Source organism: Lampris incognitus, chromosome 11 (genome assembly GCF_029633865.1).
Source record: "Lampris incognitus isolate fLamInc1 chromosome 11, fLamInc1.hap2, whole genome shotgun sequence".
In the NCBI taxonomy this organism is placed as follows: Eukaryota; Metazoa; Chordata; class Actinopteri; order Lampriformes; family Lampridae; genus Lampris; species Lampris incognitus.
Window position 1 is genome coordinate 47,978,015 of NC_079221.1, and position 18,735 is coordinate 47,996,749.

Consider the following 18,735-nt stretch of genomic DNA (forward strand, 5'->3'; position numbering starts at 1 on the left):
TGATCAACTTTATACCTCTGTAGTTGCTACAGTTCTGCACATCATCCTTATTCTTGGAAATCGGTACCAGTATGCTTCTTTTCCACTCCTCAGGCATGCTCTCACTTTCCAGGATTGTGTTAAACAGTCTAGTTAAAAACTCCACTGCCATCTCTCCTAAACATTTCCATGCCTCCACACCTATGTTCATCAGGACCAACTGTCTTTCCACTCTTAATACTCATCATAGCTGCCCTCATTTCCTCCTTGCTAATCCACTGCACTTCCTGATTCACTATACCCACATCAACCAACCCCCCCTCTCTCTTTCTCTCTCTCTCTCTCTCTCTCTCTCTCTCTCTCTCTCTCTCTCTCTCTCTCTCTCTCTCTCTCTCTCTCTCTCTCTCTCTCTCTCTCTCTCTCTCTCATTTTCTTCATTCATCAGCTCCTCAAAGTACTCCTTCCACCTTCTCAGCACACTCGCCTCGCTTGTCAGCACATTTCCATCTCTATCCTTGATCACCCTTACCTGCTGCCCATTCTTCCCAGCTCGGTCCCTCTGTCTAGCTAATCGGTACAAGTCCTTTTCTCCTTCCTTACAGATCCAACCTCTCATAAAACTCACCATACACCTTTTCCTTTGCCACCTCTCTCTTCACCTTACGTCCCATCTCCTTGTACTCCTGCCTACTTTCTTCATCTCTCTGACTATCCCACTTCTTCATTGCCAACCTCTTCCTCTGTATACTTTGCTGTACCTCCTCATTCATGTACTTCCTATCTGTCTCCCTCACTATTTCTGCGGTGGTTGGCCAGCCATCCGGCAACTCTTCACTACCACCCAGTGCCTGTCTTAACTCCTCCCTACACTCCACACAACAGTCTTCCTTATTCAACTTCTACCATTTGATCCTTGGCTCTGCCTTCACTCTCTTCCTCTTCTTGGTCTCCAGTGTCATCCTACAGACCACCATCTGATGCTGCCTAGCTAAGTTCTGCCCTGTCACAGCCTTGCAGTCTCCCATGTCTTTCAGATTGTGCCTCCTATACACAAGATATAGCCCACCTGTGTGCACTTTCCTCGACTCTTGTACGCCACCCTGTGTTCCTCCCTCTTCTTGAAATATGTATTCACCACAGCCATTTCCATCCTTTTTGCAAAATCCACCACCATCTGTCCTTCCACATTTCTCTCCTTGACACCATACCTACCCATCACCTCCTCATCACCTCTGTTCCCTTCACCAACATGCCCATTGAAGTCCGCTCCAATCACCACTCTCTCCTCCCTGGGTACACTCTCCATCACTTCATCCAACTCACTCCAGAATTCTTCTTGAATTCTGAATTAACATACATATTAAATGATATTTAAAAAAAAAAAATCATAAAGATCTTACAAAAATATTTTATACTATCATTGGGGGACCTCAATAGCCGAATGTTTATAGCGCATACAACATGGTCGCAACCGTTGTCAGTTTGATTCCAGCCGGTGTCCTTAGTAATATGTCATACCCTTCTCTCACTCTCCCATTTCCTGTCTGCTTCTTCACTGTCACTGTCTAATAAAAGTAAAAAATAAAAATAAAAAAATGCCACCAAAATTATTTCAAATTATTGTTACTGCATTCTCAGCAAAATTAACCACATTTTCAAAAAAATGGAGGCATCAATAACAGATCTGTCATAAGGCAGCATGGTGGCCCAGGGGTTAGCACTGTTTCTTCACTGCAAGAAGGTCCTGATTTGGAACCCCAGGCCCTTCCAGGTCCTTTCTGTGTGGAGTTTGCATGATCTCCCGTGTCTGCATAAAAGACATGCATGTTAAGGTTAATCCTCCTGCCTGCATCCCCGACCAAGGCGATGATAAAAAAAACTGGAGTTTGTCCCCGGACGCCGCATTAAAGGTGCCCACTGTTTCTGGTGTGTTTATAGAGGATCGTTCAAATGCAGAGAATGCATTTCATTGTATGTATGCACAGTGACAATAAAGTTTCCTCTTGCTACAGTCAAAGCAACTTGCAGAACTTAATTTTGTGAGTGAGATTACAATAAAGCTACGTATGGGAGAGAAGGATAGCGGAGAAAATTGATTGTTGACAGCAATATGACTGCAATCCATCAATGCCCAAATTGTAATCCATCCATCCATTATTCAAACCACTTATCGTGCTCTAAGGGTCGTGGGGATGCTGGAGCCTATCCTAGCAGCCATTGGGCGGCAGGCGGGGGGGGGGGGACCCTGGACAGGCCGCCAGGCCATCACAGCCCCCCCCCCCAACCACACACACACACACACACACCGAGGGACATTTTAGTACAGCCGATTCACCTGACCTACATGTCTTTGGACTGTGGGAGGAAACCCACTTAGACACGGGGAGAACATGCAAACTCCACACAGAGGACGACTCGGGACGATCCTCAAGGTTGGACTACCCTGGGGTTCGAACCCCGGACCTTCTTGCTGTGAGGTGACCACACTAACCACTGCGCCACCATGCCATCCCAAATTGTAATGTGAACTGTAAAAAAAGGTTACACCCACGGTTTATGCCACACCTGCAGTTATCTGAGAAACTGATTTCTGTTAATGGGGATAAGAATACAAACCAAATCAATTCAATTTCTAGTGTAAAAATGTGGCTTTTGTGTGTTGACAGGTTGGTAATGGTTATATCTTCTCCTTCCCCTCTCTACTGTTTAGTTGTGCTGCTGGATACCACATCTGTGCTTGGAGATCTAGGATGGAAGACCTATCCTGTTAATGGGGTAAGGAAGACAACTTCTGTTCAGACCCACTGTCCTCCGTAAAATGAGAATGACTGGCCGAAAAAGAAAAAAAATGCATTGATTTAAAAACATCAGAAAGTGTAGCATTTGCTCTTCACAGTGTTTTCCCTCATCTTTCCAGAAGAAAAACTGCTTTGAAATAAGTAAGTGACTAAAGTCACTGAGGAGACCACCCATTAATTCTTCTTTTCCTTCTTCTTTTGTGTTTCTACTAGTCCTGCCTCTCTGACATTACTAATATGACATGTAGATATGTAACGGGAGACTTTCAGTATCACTTATTATAGCTTGGCAGTCTTGTTAAGACCTTGGTTTCAAGGCCAATCACAATAATTGCTGGTCATATTTTAGGCTGTGATTTATGCACTTATGTGTTTGAATCATGGCGCGTCTGATTGTTAGGATGGGAAGGACATGTTTCAGATTGCCCATAGATAAAGTCTGGAGTGATAAATATCTTTTCAAAGCTTGTTTAAGCTTTTGTTGGTTTTATGATTTTCAGTGCAGTCATGTCTTAACATCACCTTTGTACGCCTCTTAGAGAGAGAAGAAAGTAGTACATACAACTAGTCTGTACTTGTAGTCAGGCAGCTATGAGAGGGATTTAGTTGTGTTCTAGAATAAGAATAATTGTTCTAGAACAAGAGTAATTGTTCTAGAACAAGAGTAATTGCTGTAGGATAGGGATAATTGTTCTAGAACAATGATAATTGTTCCATAATAAGAATAAGAATAATTGCTCTCTCTGTCTCTCTCTCTGGAATAAGAATAATCATTCCAGAATAAGAACAATTGTCCTAGAATAAGAATAAGAATAATTATCCTCGAATAAGAATAAGAACAATTCTTGTAGAATAAGAATTGTTGTTCTGGAAAAATAATAAGAATAATTGTTCAGGAACAAGAATAATTATTCTAGTACAATAATACTTCTTCTAGAATAAGGATAAGAATATTTGTTCTAGAATAAGAATAGAAATAATTGTTCCAGAAAAGGCACCACCAGATTCACAATAGTGTCTTCTCCAACTGACATCAGAGCAACAGCAGTATTTAACAAAATGTTTTAGCATCATAAAATATACATACTTTTTAAACAAACCTGGACAACAAAACGTGACATCCTTAGCATCACTATCATTCTTTTGTGTAAAGTCAGTAAACTTGAGGCTGAAGGAACTAAAAATACCTACTGATTCTGGAGGGTCTTTGACTGCCTCCATCTGAATTTAGTGTCCCCTATGTCAGCACCTTTACAAAGTTTCTCCCCTTCTGTGGGTTTTGAAAAGGCTTGTGTTTGCCTACCAAGTCCAGATATAGGCTCCATGTCAGGGCCATAGATGTGACCACATCGTGTAGCTTGTGGTAACATCTGCCCACAGCAGTGAGATAGAGGGAAGAGGATACCCATCTGCAGATGTGTATTCCATGATTAAGTTGTTCTCTCTTTCTCTTCTCTTCCTGTCTCTCCCCCCTCCCCTGTCCACCCATTAATATTCAATGTGCTGGGGTAAGAGGCCCAGGGGGAATTACGAAGATCTTGGGAAGGCAAAATAGAGTAATAACCCCTGTTACCAGGGAGCGAGGGAACTGAGTCAACCCCCACTCTACGAGACACATGTTGGTGTCTAGAAACCACACAAGCACACCATGTGCTCATGTGCTATCACGGTTATACACTGAACAATGTCATGGATATGAGCAGCTGTCAGTCAGCCTTGTCTCCTGCCTGTGTTACGTCATAAAGTATATTTCATATACACTAACCGTACCAACACGATTACCTGTTGATGAGTTTTTCAGGGGTAGTTATATTGTATGACGTTGAGAGTGAAGTGGAAATTGAGGTGTCCACATATTGCAAGGGTTTAAGTGCTCCTAAGTGCTCCTGCAAAAAAAAAAAAAATTTAAATCATTTTTTAAGAAGAGGAAAGTAAGAGCTCTTGGAAATACGAGTTTGCCCACATATGCACTTGCAATAAAACAAAAAACAAAAACGCTGAACTTCTCATCACAGCCTATGACTAGGCCAGCGTGGATGCTGCATTGCTCAGAGAATGGGACGATGTCGTCTTTTTTTTTACAATCCACAAGTCACTGCCTTCATGTGAAGCAGTGATAGCAGAGAGAAAGATTGAGCAAGAAGGAGGAAGGGGGAGTAAAAGAGGTGAGGGAAAGAAATAGGAGGTGAAATCACAATATTGGTGTCATTCATCCCTTAAATAAACGTCTCAAGACATGCTACTGAACCATGAAAGTGATGGCCAGCAGCAAAGATGAATGAAGGAATAAACCGCATATTTTGTACTTTTCCCAGAGGAGGCCCCTCTATGAAAAAAGCATAATGAGTCAGAATCAGAAATATTTTATTCATCCCCAAGGGAAAATAGGGTCCTATTACAGACACCCACACTGTAGTAAAAGAAAAACTAACACGATCACAAGAAAATAGAAATAAATAGAAAAAGAAGATAAACTAAGAAATAGAAATACGAAAAAAAATATAAATATATGTGCACAGTGCTCCAGCACATAACACCCTATCTGTGCTGTATTACTGCAGCATGAAACAAACAGCACAAACTAACACCCGACAAGGTAAAATAAGTCAAAGGGCCAGTCTAATGACTATTAACTCAGAGTGTCTGACAGTCTGAGTCTGAGGGAGCAGTTGTAAAGTCTGATGGCCACAGGCAGGAGTGACCTCCTGTGGCGCTCTGTAATGCATTTTGGCAGAATGAGTCTGATACTAAAAGTGCCCCTGTGCGCGACCAGCACTTCATGGAGTGGGTGGGAGACATTGCCCATGATGGCACATAACTTCAACAGTGTCCTCCCCTCAGATACCGCTGCCAAAGAGTCCAGCTCCACCCCCACAATATCACTGGCCTTGCGGATCAGTTTATTGAGCCTGTTTGCATCCGCTACCCTCAACCTGCTGCCCTAACACACAACAGCAAACAGGAGGGCACTGGCCACCACAGACTCATACCACATCCTAAGTAAGCATTGTCTGGCAGATGTTGAATTACCTCAGCCTCCTCAAAAAGTAGAGATGGCTCTGTCCCCTCTTGTAGAGGGCATCAGTGTTCTTATCCTAGTCTATTTTATTGTCTGTATACACCCCCAGGTACTTGCAGTATTCCACAGTGTCCACACTGACCCCCTGGGTGGAGACAGGGGTCACTGGTGTCATGTCCCTCCTCAGATCAACGACCAGCTCCTTTGTTTAGTCACATTATGCTGCAGATTGTTCTGCTCACACCATGTGACAAAGTTTCCCACCACAGCCCTGTACTCAGCCTCCTCGCCCTTGCTGATGCATCTGGCTATAGCAGAGTCATCAGAGAACTTCTGAAGATGGCAGGACACTGTGTGGTAGTTGAAGTCTGTGGTGTAGAGGGTGAAAGGGAAGGGAGACAGGATCATCCCCTGTGGAGTCGCCAGTGTTGCTGACCACTCTGCCTGACACACAGTGTTGCAAGTGCACATACTATGGTTTACCATTAAGGTAGTCAACAATCTAGGACACAAGGGGGGGCATCAACCTGCATTGCTGTCAGCTTCTCTGCCAGTAGAGCCAGCCAGATGGTGTTGAAGGCACTAGAGAAGTCAAAGAACATGACCCTCACGGTGCTTGCTGGCTTATCCAGGTGGGCGTAGGCATGGTTAAGCAGGTAAATGATGGCATCCTCAACTCCCAGTCAGGGCTGGTAAGTGAACTGTAGGGGTTCTAAGTGTGGCTTGACCATAGGCCGAAGCTGCTCCAGGATAAGTCTTTCCAGGGTCTTCATAATGTCGGAGTCAATGCTAATGGTCTTTAGTCCTTGGAGTCATTGGGATGCAGCATTTTAGGCACAGGGATGAGGCAGGACATCTTCCACAGCACGGGGACCCTTTGAAGTCTACGGCTGAAGACTTGGTGAAGAAGACTTGTTAAAGAATTGGTGAAGAACTCCAACTAACTGGGGAGCACAGACTTTGAGCACCCTGGGGCAAACACCATCCAGACCTGCTGCGTTGCTTGCGTGAAGTCTCATCAACTGTCTTCTGACATGGTCAACTGTGAAGCACACTTTAGGTGTTACAGTTAGGGGGGGTCCTCAGGTTCGAGAGGGCCATTAGTCCGGGAACCCAAAGGGGGGGGGAGTAGGGCCCCCACTGAAGGATGGGGGGATGTTAGGAGGAGGGGGAGGGGGAGGGGGCAGTGGAGTTGACGGTTGATGAAGGCAGGCAACAGATGAGACCAGGGGGATGGAGAGGGGTCATTGTGTCAAATCTATTAAAAAAACACATTAAGTTCGTTGGCCCTGTTCAAGCTGCCCTCAACTCCTCTGCTGCCAGTCGGCATGAAACCAAGGATTGTCTTTATATCACTCCAGACCTCTCTCATGTTGTTCTGTTAGAGTTTCTGCTCCAACTTCCTCCTGTAATTATCTTTAGACTTCCTGATTCTCACTTTAAGGTCCCCTTGGATTTTTCTCAACTCCTCCTTATTGCCAGCTCTAAAGGCCCTTTTCTTTTCGTTCAGGATGGTTTTGATGTCCGTCGTTACACATGGCTTATTATTTGAATAACAATGGACAGTCTTTTCAGGGACAATGCAGTTCACGCAGTAGTTTATATAATCGGTGACACACCCTATGACCCCATCCCTCATCCCCGTGTGGTTCACAGAGAGCCTGCCAGTCTGTTACCTCAAAACAGCCCACAAGTTTCACACAGACCTCCCTCGACCATTTCCTCACTGTTTTTGTGGTCACAGACTGTCGTTTCACAACAGGCACATAGCAGGGGTTCATATATACTAGGTGGTGATCTGAGCTACCCAGGGGAGGGAGGGGATAAGAGCTGTAAACATCTTTCACGTTAGCATACATCAAGTCTGGTGTCCTCTCCTGTCTGGTTGTACAGTTCACATGCTGGGCGAAGTTGGGCAGGGTTTTCGCCATAATGACGGGGTTGAAGTCACCCGAGATTATGATGAGGACACTCGGGTGTTGTGTCCGTAGGTGAACTATGCCGATGTCACACGCCGCCATCGGGTTAGATGAGGGGGGGGGGGTGTAAAAAGCTACCACAGTAGCATGTGAGATTTCCCTGGCCAAATAATATGGCCTGAATCCCACGGCTAACAGTTCAATGTCCGGGCAACTAATCAAGGTACCATGATGGTAATGTGACCAGGTTTACACCATCTGTTGTTAACGAGAATAACAACTCCTCCATCCTTGCTCTTACCACTTCCTGAGTAATCCTTGTCAGCCCAAACAGTCTGAAAGCCGTCGATGGAAACGTTGTGGTCCGGGATGTCCTGGTGCAGCCATGTTTCAGTGAAACACGAGGCTACACTCACCAAACTCCCTCTGAGTCCCGAGTAGCGCCGTTAGCTCGTCCATCTTATTAGCCCGCGATCTCACGTTGCCCATGACGAGAGAGGGCACATACAGCTTTCTCTCTCCGTGCATCTGCCACCCGCTTTCTTGATTCATATCCTTTATCCCGTCGTCCCCGAAAAGATCTCCTAACCGTCCTCCTAAGCTCCTCGGGGGTTCGGTGAGTTCGGTCCGTAAAGCTAGCTGGTCCAAGCGCCAACTGATCTCTGCTGTGAACAATGGAGCCGCTGTGCTGTTGAGGCCTGTCGACACAACGCTCAGAAAGGAAAGGACTATTCCAAACATCAGAAAGAAGACTAAAACTCCTCTGACCGCGTGGTTAAAGAAGGGCAACTTAGAAAAACCTAAACAGCAAGAACTAAATAGAGGAGTTGTTTAAGAAGAGCAAGAGCGACTGCAACAAGCGACCGTCCTGATCGATGCCTGTTCAAAAAAACAAAAACAAAACAAAACAAAAAAAAACAAAAACGATAAAGTGTACTTGTGTCTGTCCCAGGTACCCCTGCCATAACCAAGCTGAAGGCGTAGCGGGGGAATCCTTAATTGGAGTGTTTCTTATCAGGGACACACCAGGATAGATATCTAACACTTATCCACCCGGCATCTCACTGCCTGCAGGATGTCCACCCGGCATCACCCACCCGGCATCTCACTGCCTTCAGGATGTCCACCCGGCATCACCCACCCGGCATCTCACTGCCTGCAGGCCGCCTTGCTAGCATCACCCACCTGGAATCTCACTGCCTGCAGGACACCCACCCAGCATCACCCACCCGAAATCTCACTGCCTTCAGGACACCCACCCGGCATCAACCACCCGAAATCTCACTGCCTTCAGGACACCCACCCGGCATCACCCACCCGACATCTCACTGCCTTCAGGACACCCACCCGGCATCACCCATCCGACATCTCACTGCCTTCAGGACGTCTCCCGACAGCTCTGCTGTGAGAGAAGTGGGCTGATGCAAAGATAGAGAGAAAAAAGTAAGGTAGTTCGTGAAGGATGCAAATGGAGGGAGGAAAATAAAGAGAGGGAGAAGATTACCAGAGCTAAGGAAGGAACCAGCTGAATGGATCAATCCTTAAAACCCATAAAAGAAACACTTGATTCATCTCAGGAGTGATGTGTCCCATGTTGAGGCTGTTCATATCTCTGGACAGGTACGTCAAGCAGGCATCCAGTGATATGTCATGCAGGTGTTTTCAGGAGGGGCAGAGGAAGAACCAAGACAAGGTAGGAAGAAGAGGAAGAACTGATGGGAATGCTTCATTCTGCCAGCCTTTTTCGGTCTAACCACTTTATATCTCCCTATATTCATCATGAACCCAATCTTTGTCCTTTCGTTTCTCCCGTCTTCTCTCCTTCCTCCTTCACAATATCATATTCTCCTTCCTCCTCCTCCACTGTTAACTTCCTACTTTTTCACACTGATTCCCCATACACAGGGTGACAAACGTGTGTGTGTGTGTGTGTGTGTGTGTGTGTGTGTGTGTGTGTGTTTGGCCAGGGAAAATTTTAACTGGGGTCCAGAAGCACAAGTAGAGCAGGTTTATTTTATAGCTGTACAATTCATACCTTTTTTTCTTTTTACTTTTTTCCCCTGGAAAATTTGAGTTTCAGACATGTTGTGTAGTGAGTTGTGTAGTGAGTCGTATAGTGAGTTGTGTAGTGAGACGTGTACTGAGTGATGTAGTTTATTGTGGAGTGAGTTATGTAGTGAGTTGTGTAGTAATTTGTGTAGTGTGTTATGTAGTGAGTTAGTGAGTTGTATAGTGAGTTGTGTACTGAGTTATGTAATGAGTTGTGTAGTGAGTGATATAGTGAGTTGTGTAGTGAGTTGTGTAATTAGTTGTGTACTGAGTGATGTATTGAGTTGTGTATTGAGTTATGTAGTGAGTTATGTAGTGAGTTGTGTACTGAGTTGTGTAATGAGTTGTGTAGTGAGTTATGTAGTGAGTTGTGTAGTGAGTTGTGTAATGAGTTGTGTACTGAGTGATGTAGTGAGTTGTGTATTGAGTTATGTAGTGTTAGGTAGTGAGTTCTGTAATGAGTTAGGTAGTGAGTTGTGTAGTGAGGTTTGTAGTGAGCTGTGTAGTGAGGTTTGTAGTGATGTAGTGAGTTGTGTATTGAGTTGTGTAGTGAAATGCGTATTGATTGATGTAGTGAGTTGTGTATTGAGTTACTATGTAGTGAGTTGTGTAGTGAGTTATGTAGCGTTAGGTAGTGAGTTCTGTAATGAGTTAGGTAGTGAGTTGTGTAGTGAGGTTTGTAGTGATGTAGTGAGTTGTGTAGTGAAATGCGTATTGATTGATGTAGTGAGTTGTATCGTGAGTTGTGTAGTGAGTTGGGGAGCTGCTGTCCCACAGGTAATGAACTGACCGGTTCATCAGATGTGTGGACATGGTAAATATATAAAGTTAACATTTAGCTAGGCTGACCATAAGTTGGTTTTCACAACAGAGGACACTAGTTAGCAGACACTAACATGTTAGCAGTAGACACTAAGGTGCTAGCAGTAGACACTAAGGTGTTAGCAGTAGACACTAAAGTGTTAGTAGCAGACACTAAGGTGTTAGTTATAGACACTAACATGTTAGTAGCAGACACTAAGGTGTTAGTAATAGACATTAGCATGATAGTAGTAGACACTAACATGTTAGCAGTAGACACTAAGGTGTTAGCAGTAGACACTAAGGTGTTAGCAGTAGACACTAAGGTGTTAGTAGTAGACACTAGCATGTTAGTAGTAGACACTAGTAGTAGACACTAGCGTGTCAGTAGTAGACACTAATGTGTTAGTAGTAGACACTAATGTGTTAGTAGTAGACACTAGCATGTTAGTAGTAGACACTAGTAGTAGACACTAGCGTGTCAGTAGTAGACACTAATGTGTTAGTAGTAGACACTAAAGTGTTAGTAGCAGACACTAAGGTGTTAGTTATAGACACTAACATGTTAGTAGCAGACACTAAGGTGTTAGTAATAGACATTAGCATGATAGTAGTAGACACTAACATGTTAGCAGTAGACACTAAGGTGTTAGCAGTAGACACTAAGGTGTTAGCAGTAGACACTAAGGTGTTAGTAGTAGACACTAGCATGTTAGTAGTAGACACTAGTAGTAGACACTAGCGTGTCAGTAGTAGACACTAAGGTGTTAGTAGTAGACACTAGTAGAAGACACTAGCGTGTCAGTAGTAGACACTAGCGTGTTAGTAGTAGACACTAGTGTGTTAGTAGTAGACACTAGTAGAAGACAGTAAAGTGTTAGTAGTAGACACTAGTAGTAGACACTAGCATGTTAGTAGTAGACACTAATGTGTTAGTAGTAGACACTACTAGTAGACACTAGTAGTAGACACTAGCGTGTCAGTAGTAGACACTAATGTGTTAGTAGTAGACACTACTAGTAGACACTAGTAGTAGACACTAGCATGTTAGTAGTAGACACTAATGTGTTAGTAGTAGACACTACTAGTAGACACTACTAGTAGACACTAGCATGTTAGTAGTAGACACTAATGTGTTAGTAGTAGACACTAGCGTGTCAGTAGTAGACACTAGTAGTAGACACTAGCGTGTCAGTAGTAGACACTAGTAGTAGACACTAGCGTGTTAGTAGTAGACACTAGCGTGTTAGTAGTAGACACTAGCGTGTCAGTAGTAGACACTAGTAGTAGACACTAGCGTGTCAGTAGTAGACACTAGTAGTAGACACTAGCGTGTCAGTAGTAGACACTAGTAGTAGACACTAGCGTGTTAGTAGTAGACACTAGCGTGTTAGTAGTAGACACTAACATGTTAGTAGTAGACACTAGTAGTAGACACTAGCGTGTCAGTAGTAGACACTAATGTGTTAGTAGTAGACACTAGTAGTAGACACTAGCATGTTAGTAGTAGACACTAGTAGTAGACACTAGCGTGTCAGTAGTAGACACTAGCATGTTAGTAGTAGACACTAGTAGTAGACACTAGCGTGTCAGTAGTAGACACTAATGTGTTAGTAGTAGACACTACTAGTAGACACTACTAGTAGACACTAGCATGTTAGTAGTAGACACTAATGTGTTAGTAGTAGACACTAGCGTGTCAGTAGTAGACACTAGTAGTAGACACTAGCGTGTCAGTAGTAGACACTAGTAGTAGACACTAGCGTGTTAGTAGTAGACACTAGTAGTAGACACTAGCGTGTCAGTAGTAGACACTAATGTGTTAGTAGTAGACACTAGTAGTAGACACTAGCATGTTAGTAGTAGACACTAGTAGTAGACACTAGCGTGTCAGTAGTAGACACTAGCATGTTAGTAGTAGACACTAGTAGTAGACACTAGCATGTTAGTAGTAGACACTAGTAGTAGACACTAGAATGTTAGTAGTAGACACTAGTAGTAGACACTAGTAGTAGACACTAGCGTGTCAGTAGTAGACACTAGTAGTAGACACTAGTAGTAGACACTAGCATGTTAGTAGTAGACACTAGTAGTAGACACTAGAATGTTAGTAGTAGACACTAGTAGTAGACACTAGCGTGTCAGTAGTAGACACTAATGTGTTAGTAGTAGACACTAGTAGTAGACACTAGTAGTAGACACTAGTAGTAGACACTAGCATGTTAGTAGTAGACACTAGTAGTAGACACTAGCATGTTAGTAGTAGACACTAGTAGTAGACACTAGCGTGTCAGTAGTAGACACTAATGTGTTAGTAGTAGACACTAGCATGTTAGTAGTAGACACTAAGGTGTTACTCAGTGCCGGCAGGCTCTCATTGTTCTGATTCTGCGACCATGAGATGTGACAGAAACACGGTCACTTACCACTGAGGAACCAGTTCTGATTGGCTGAAATAAGTCTCATCTGGTGGATGGATAAGACCACAGGGCCTACAGAGACTTCACTCAGATTTGCTGACTGTTGTGCCTAGGCTGTCTAATAACACACACCTAAAAGACGCGTCAGCAGTGCGATTTATTACAATGTCAAAACACTTTGGTTCACAAAATAACATCATGATCATTCACACACACACACACACACACACACACACACACACACACACACACACACACACACACACACACACACACACACACACACACACACACACAATGCAAGACGTCATCCTGAGAGCGAATAAATTACCAAGGTCCAGACCCCATAGCTGGCTACATGTGTGTGTGTGTGTGTGTGTGTGTGTGTGTGTGTGTGTGTGTGTGTGTGTGTGTGTGTGTGTGTGTGTTTGGTTAAGGATCCGCAGACCAATTCTGGCAGAATCCAGATGCTCTACAAGCTGGAGAGAAGCTCAGGAGAGAAACAGAAAGGGAAATTAAACCTGAGAACAGAATGAGTGACATGGAAACGGGGGACAGAGTAAAAGACAGTGAAAGAAGGAAACTGAGTGAGCAGAGAGTGACTGAGACAGACCGCAGTCCACACAATGAGAAAAAGACAGGGTTAGAGGACCACAGTGAAACTGGGCAGTAGGTGAGTGTCGTGTTTAATTGTGTGATTCCACTCTGACAGTGGAATAGTGACAGAAAGGGGGAGATCACGGATACAAGCGGCTGAAATGAGTTTCCTCCGTAGGGTGTCTGGGCTCAGCCTTAGAGACAGGGTGAGGAGCTCGGACACCCGGAGGGAGCTCGGAGTAGACCCGCTGCTCCTTCGCGTCGAAAGGAGCCAATTGAGGTGGTTCGGGCATCTAATTAGGATGGCTGCCGGAGGCCTTCCTTTGGCGGTTTTCCGTTTTCCAGGCACGGCCAACTGGGAGGCCACCCCGGGGTAGACCCAGAACTCACTGGAGGGACTACATGTCCAATCCGGCCTGGGAACGCCTTGGGATCCCCAGGAGGAGCTGGAGGGCGTTGCTGGGGAGAGGGACATCTGGAGTGCCCTACTTAGCTTGCTGCCACCGCGACCCGACCTCGGAGAAGTGGCTGAAGATGAATGAATGAATGAATGAATGAATGATTCCACTCTGACAACAGATGAGGTGCGAGACAAATCTTTTACAGTATTGTCACACTTTCATCATGTTCATGAACAGGCACACAAAGCATAGATACCAAAGTGTGTGCCCTCTTTTTGAGAGTGCCTCCCCCTTTATACCTTATACTATATACTGCCTTCATGCTGTTAGACCTTGCAGCAACACTGCTGAGTCCTGCTTATTGTAAACAAGTCTTTGTTACAGTCACAGTAGTATATATTTACAATTAGGTACCCAGAGTTCCCCCCTCCCCCGATCCCTGTTTGCAGGAAGAGGCTGATCGTTACTGCTGGGCTGTCACCCTAATGGATAACAGAAGTTGCATATTGTTCAAAGAGTTCATAGATCAGGTCTCCTTCTTATCTTTCAGCTCATAATTCACCAGGACCGTTTCTCCAGTTACTGTGAGCAGACTTGCGACACTCAGGTAGTTTCTCATACATGCCTCTGCTATCCGCTAACAGTTAACAATAGGCCTTTATTTGTTCACATGGAGGACAAGACACTATATAACACAACCTTTGTTCTGTTACACTCGAGCTTTTAGCAGCTATCTAAGCAATATAGACTAAAGTAAACTTGGTATAGCTCATACATGGTCAAAGAGTAAATGTAAGCCAACATTTATATGGCAGACACCTTCCCAATCCCCCCTTGTGTGCTTTTAATCAACAACAAACTCTCCCAAACAAAACGTCAGATGACAACATGACAATGGATATGTGTCTTGATGCATATGCTCACTTCCTCTGGACACAAGGTTTACTGACACATCCGTTTCACCAACGGCAGGTGTCCCCGCCCTTACAAGCATAACGACCGGAACCAACGACCGAAACCAAGCATAACGACCGAACCAACGACCGAAACCAAGCATAACGACCGGAACCAACGACCGAAACCAAGCATAACGACCGGAACCAACGACCGGAACCAAGCATAACGACAGAAACAGACGACCGGGACCAAGCATAACGACAGAAACCAACGACCGAAACCAAGCATAACGACCGAACCAACGACCGAAACCAAGCATAATGACCGAAACCATGCACAACGACCGGAACCAACGACCGAAACCAAGCATAACGACCGAACCAACGACCGAAACCAAGCATAACGACCGAAACCAAGCACAACGACCGGAACCAACGACCGAAACCAAGCATAACGACCGGAACCGACGACCGAACCAAGCATAACGACCGGAACCAACGACCGGAACCAAGCATAACGACAGAAACAGACGACCAGAACCAAGCATAACGACAGAAACCAACGACCGAAACCAAGCATAACGACCGAACCAACGACCGAAACCAAGCATAATGACCGAAACCAAGCACAACGACTGGAACCAACGACCGAAACCAAGCATAACGACCGAACCAACGACCGAAACCAAGCATAACGACCGAAACCAAGCACAACGACCGGAACCAACGACCGAAACCAAGCATAACGACCGGAAGCAACGACCGAACCAAGCATACGACCGGAACCAACGACCGGAACCAAGCATAACGACCGAAACCAAGCATAACGACCGAACCAACGACCGGAACCAAGCATAACGACCGAAACCAAGCATAACGACAGAAACCAACGACCGGAACCAAGCATAACAACAGAAACCAACGACCGAAACCATGCACAACGACCGGAACCAACGACCGGAACCAACGACCGAAACCAAGCACAACGACAGAAACCATGCACAACGACCGGAACCAAGCATAACGACCGAACCAACGACCGAAACCATGCACAACGACCGAAACCAAGCATAACGACCGAAACCAAGCACAACGACCGGAACCAACGACCGAAACCAAGCATAACGACAGAAACCAACGACCGAAACCAAGCATAACGACAGAAACCAACGACCGAAACCAAGCACAACGACAGAAACCATGCACAACGACCGGAACCAAGCATAACGACCGAACCAACGACCGAAACCATGCACAACGACCGAAACCAAGCATAACGACCGAAACCAAGCACAACGACCGGAACCAACGACCGAAACCAAGCATAACGACAGAAACCAACGACCGAAACCAAGCATAACAACAGAAACCAACGACCGAAACCATGCACAACGGCCGGAACCAAGCATAACGACCGAACCAACGACCGAAAACAAGCATAACGACCGAAACCAAGCACAACGGCCGGAACCAACGACCGAACCAACGACCGAAACCAAGCATAACGACCGAAACCAAGCACAACGACCGGAACCAACGACCGAAACCAAGCATAACAACAGAAACCAACGACCGAAACCATGCACAACGACCGAAACCAAGCACAACGACCGGAACCAACGACCGAAACCAAGCATAACGACAGAAACCAACAACCGAAACCAAGCATAACAACAGAAACCAACGACCGAAACCATGCACAACGGCCGGAACCAAGCATAACGACCGAACCAACGACCGAAAACAAGCATAACGACCGAAACCAAGCACAACGGCCGGAACCAACGACCGAACCAACGACCGAAACCAAGCATAACGACCGAAACCAAGCACAACGACCGGAACCAACGACCGAAACCAAGCATAACAACAGAAACCAACGACCGAAACCATGCACAACGACCGGAACCAAGCATAATGACCGAACCAACGACCGAAACCAAGCATAACAACAGAAACCAACGACCGAAACCATCCACAACGACCGAAACCAAGCACAACGACCGGAACCAACGACCGAAACCAAGCATAACGACAGAAACCAACGACCGAAACCATGCACAACGACCGGAACCAAGCATAACGACCGAACCAATGACCGAAACCAAGCATAACGACCGTGACCCTGAGAGCAGGATAGGCGGTTTGGATAATGGATGGATGTACTGTATGCACAGACACTAGCACACAAACACATACACTGGTTTGAGATCTCGAGAGGGCGAAAGAGTTTGTTCCCTCCCAAACTCCCAAACAGCCTTGCCTTACTCCCACTCCTCGCTGTTAACAGTAAGAGGCATGCCTGCTCCATTTGGTATTGACATATCACCGTTTCACTCCAGAATATAACAAACCTTGGCTGCACTGTGAACTCTGCTGGGCCCTTGCTGAGCTGTGTATGTACACTGGCTACCAGTTTCTCACTGTATACACTTCAAAACTCTATTGATTGTCCACAAATTATTGAACAGTTTAGGTCCAAGATACTTATCAGATCTCCTAACCCAGTTCGAATGTTGCAGATCTCTTAGGTGGGCTGGTTCTGGACTACTGGCTTTTGTCAAGAGATAAAACTAAACATAGTGCTGGAGTGGAAGAGTTTTGGAAGTTCATCATAACCACTGTTTCAGATATCAGAGTACGAAATACCATATGATCCCAGGATTTGGTTATTGGGTGACGCTGACATGCTAACAGTAAGTCACCATAGGAGGTATTGTGTGTTACTTGCCAGCACAGCGGGGGGAAAATATCCTTATAAATTGGAAATCAGAAAACTCACCATCACCAAAGCACTGGCTGAATGAACGTTCATCTTATTGCACTCCAGAGAAGAGTGTGTACAATGTCAGCAGAAAACCTGCGGTATTTAATTTAATTTGGGGCTCCTTCTTGGACTCTCTCCCTTCAATAAATCCACTTAGTTGACTCACTTATGAGAACGTGTCTTCTGTAACGTTTCTTGACAGGGCTTGAAGTTGTGAATGATGTTGAGCATTGTACCATTCTTGGGGTGGGGATTTTGTTTTGTTTTTTCCCTTTTCTCTGTATTTTTTTTCTCTATTTTCTGTTGTTGTATTTTGTACTTAAAACAAAAATGACAACGTACTATAATAATAAATAAATAAATAAATATTTTTTTTTATTTTTCATTTTTTTTAACTAAACACAGTGAAGCTGCCGCTGGCTTCTAAGCTGCGCAGATGTGGAAGCCATCTCGCCAGAAGGGGTAAGACTTGAGAGACAAGGCTGACTACTTTCACACCCAACTTCAAAACCTTCCCGTTTACCGTTGCTTTTAATTAATTTTCTTTCAAGTCAAATGTACTTCCTGTTTGTGTTGTTGTTTTTCCTCCGTGTTCTTGTGCTTGCTTGTTTTCGTTGCGTCATTGTTTCCTGTGCTTGTGTCTTTGTACTCTGGAAAGCGTTTTGGGGATGAACTGTGCTCTATAATTAAAATTGCCTCGCCTCGCCTGACTGCTGCGTTTCTCCAAGTGTGTGGGGCGCCCCCCCCCCGGGGGGGCACAGATGCATGACCGGGGGGGGGGCGCACGTGCACGGGGCGCGTAGTGCGCAACTACGGTTTTGACGTCAGAAACGTTTTCACGGCGGAACAATCAACAAAACCTGCAATGAACAAAACAAACAAACAACGAAAAACAAAATGAACAAAACGCGAACTACAACGACCACGTGTTGCTGATTCCCGAGATGACGTGTGACTCCACGTGACTCCACCCTGAGGCCGAGTTTCACAGCTCAGAGTGAAGTCTGGCTTGGTGTGGAGACGGAGTATCCACTCATGGGACAGACGCCTGGGACCCGTTTTGTCACCATTTTGTTGGGGTGGGGGGCA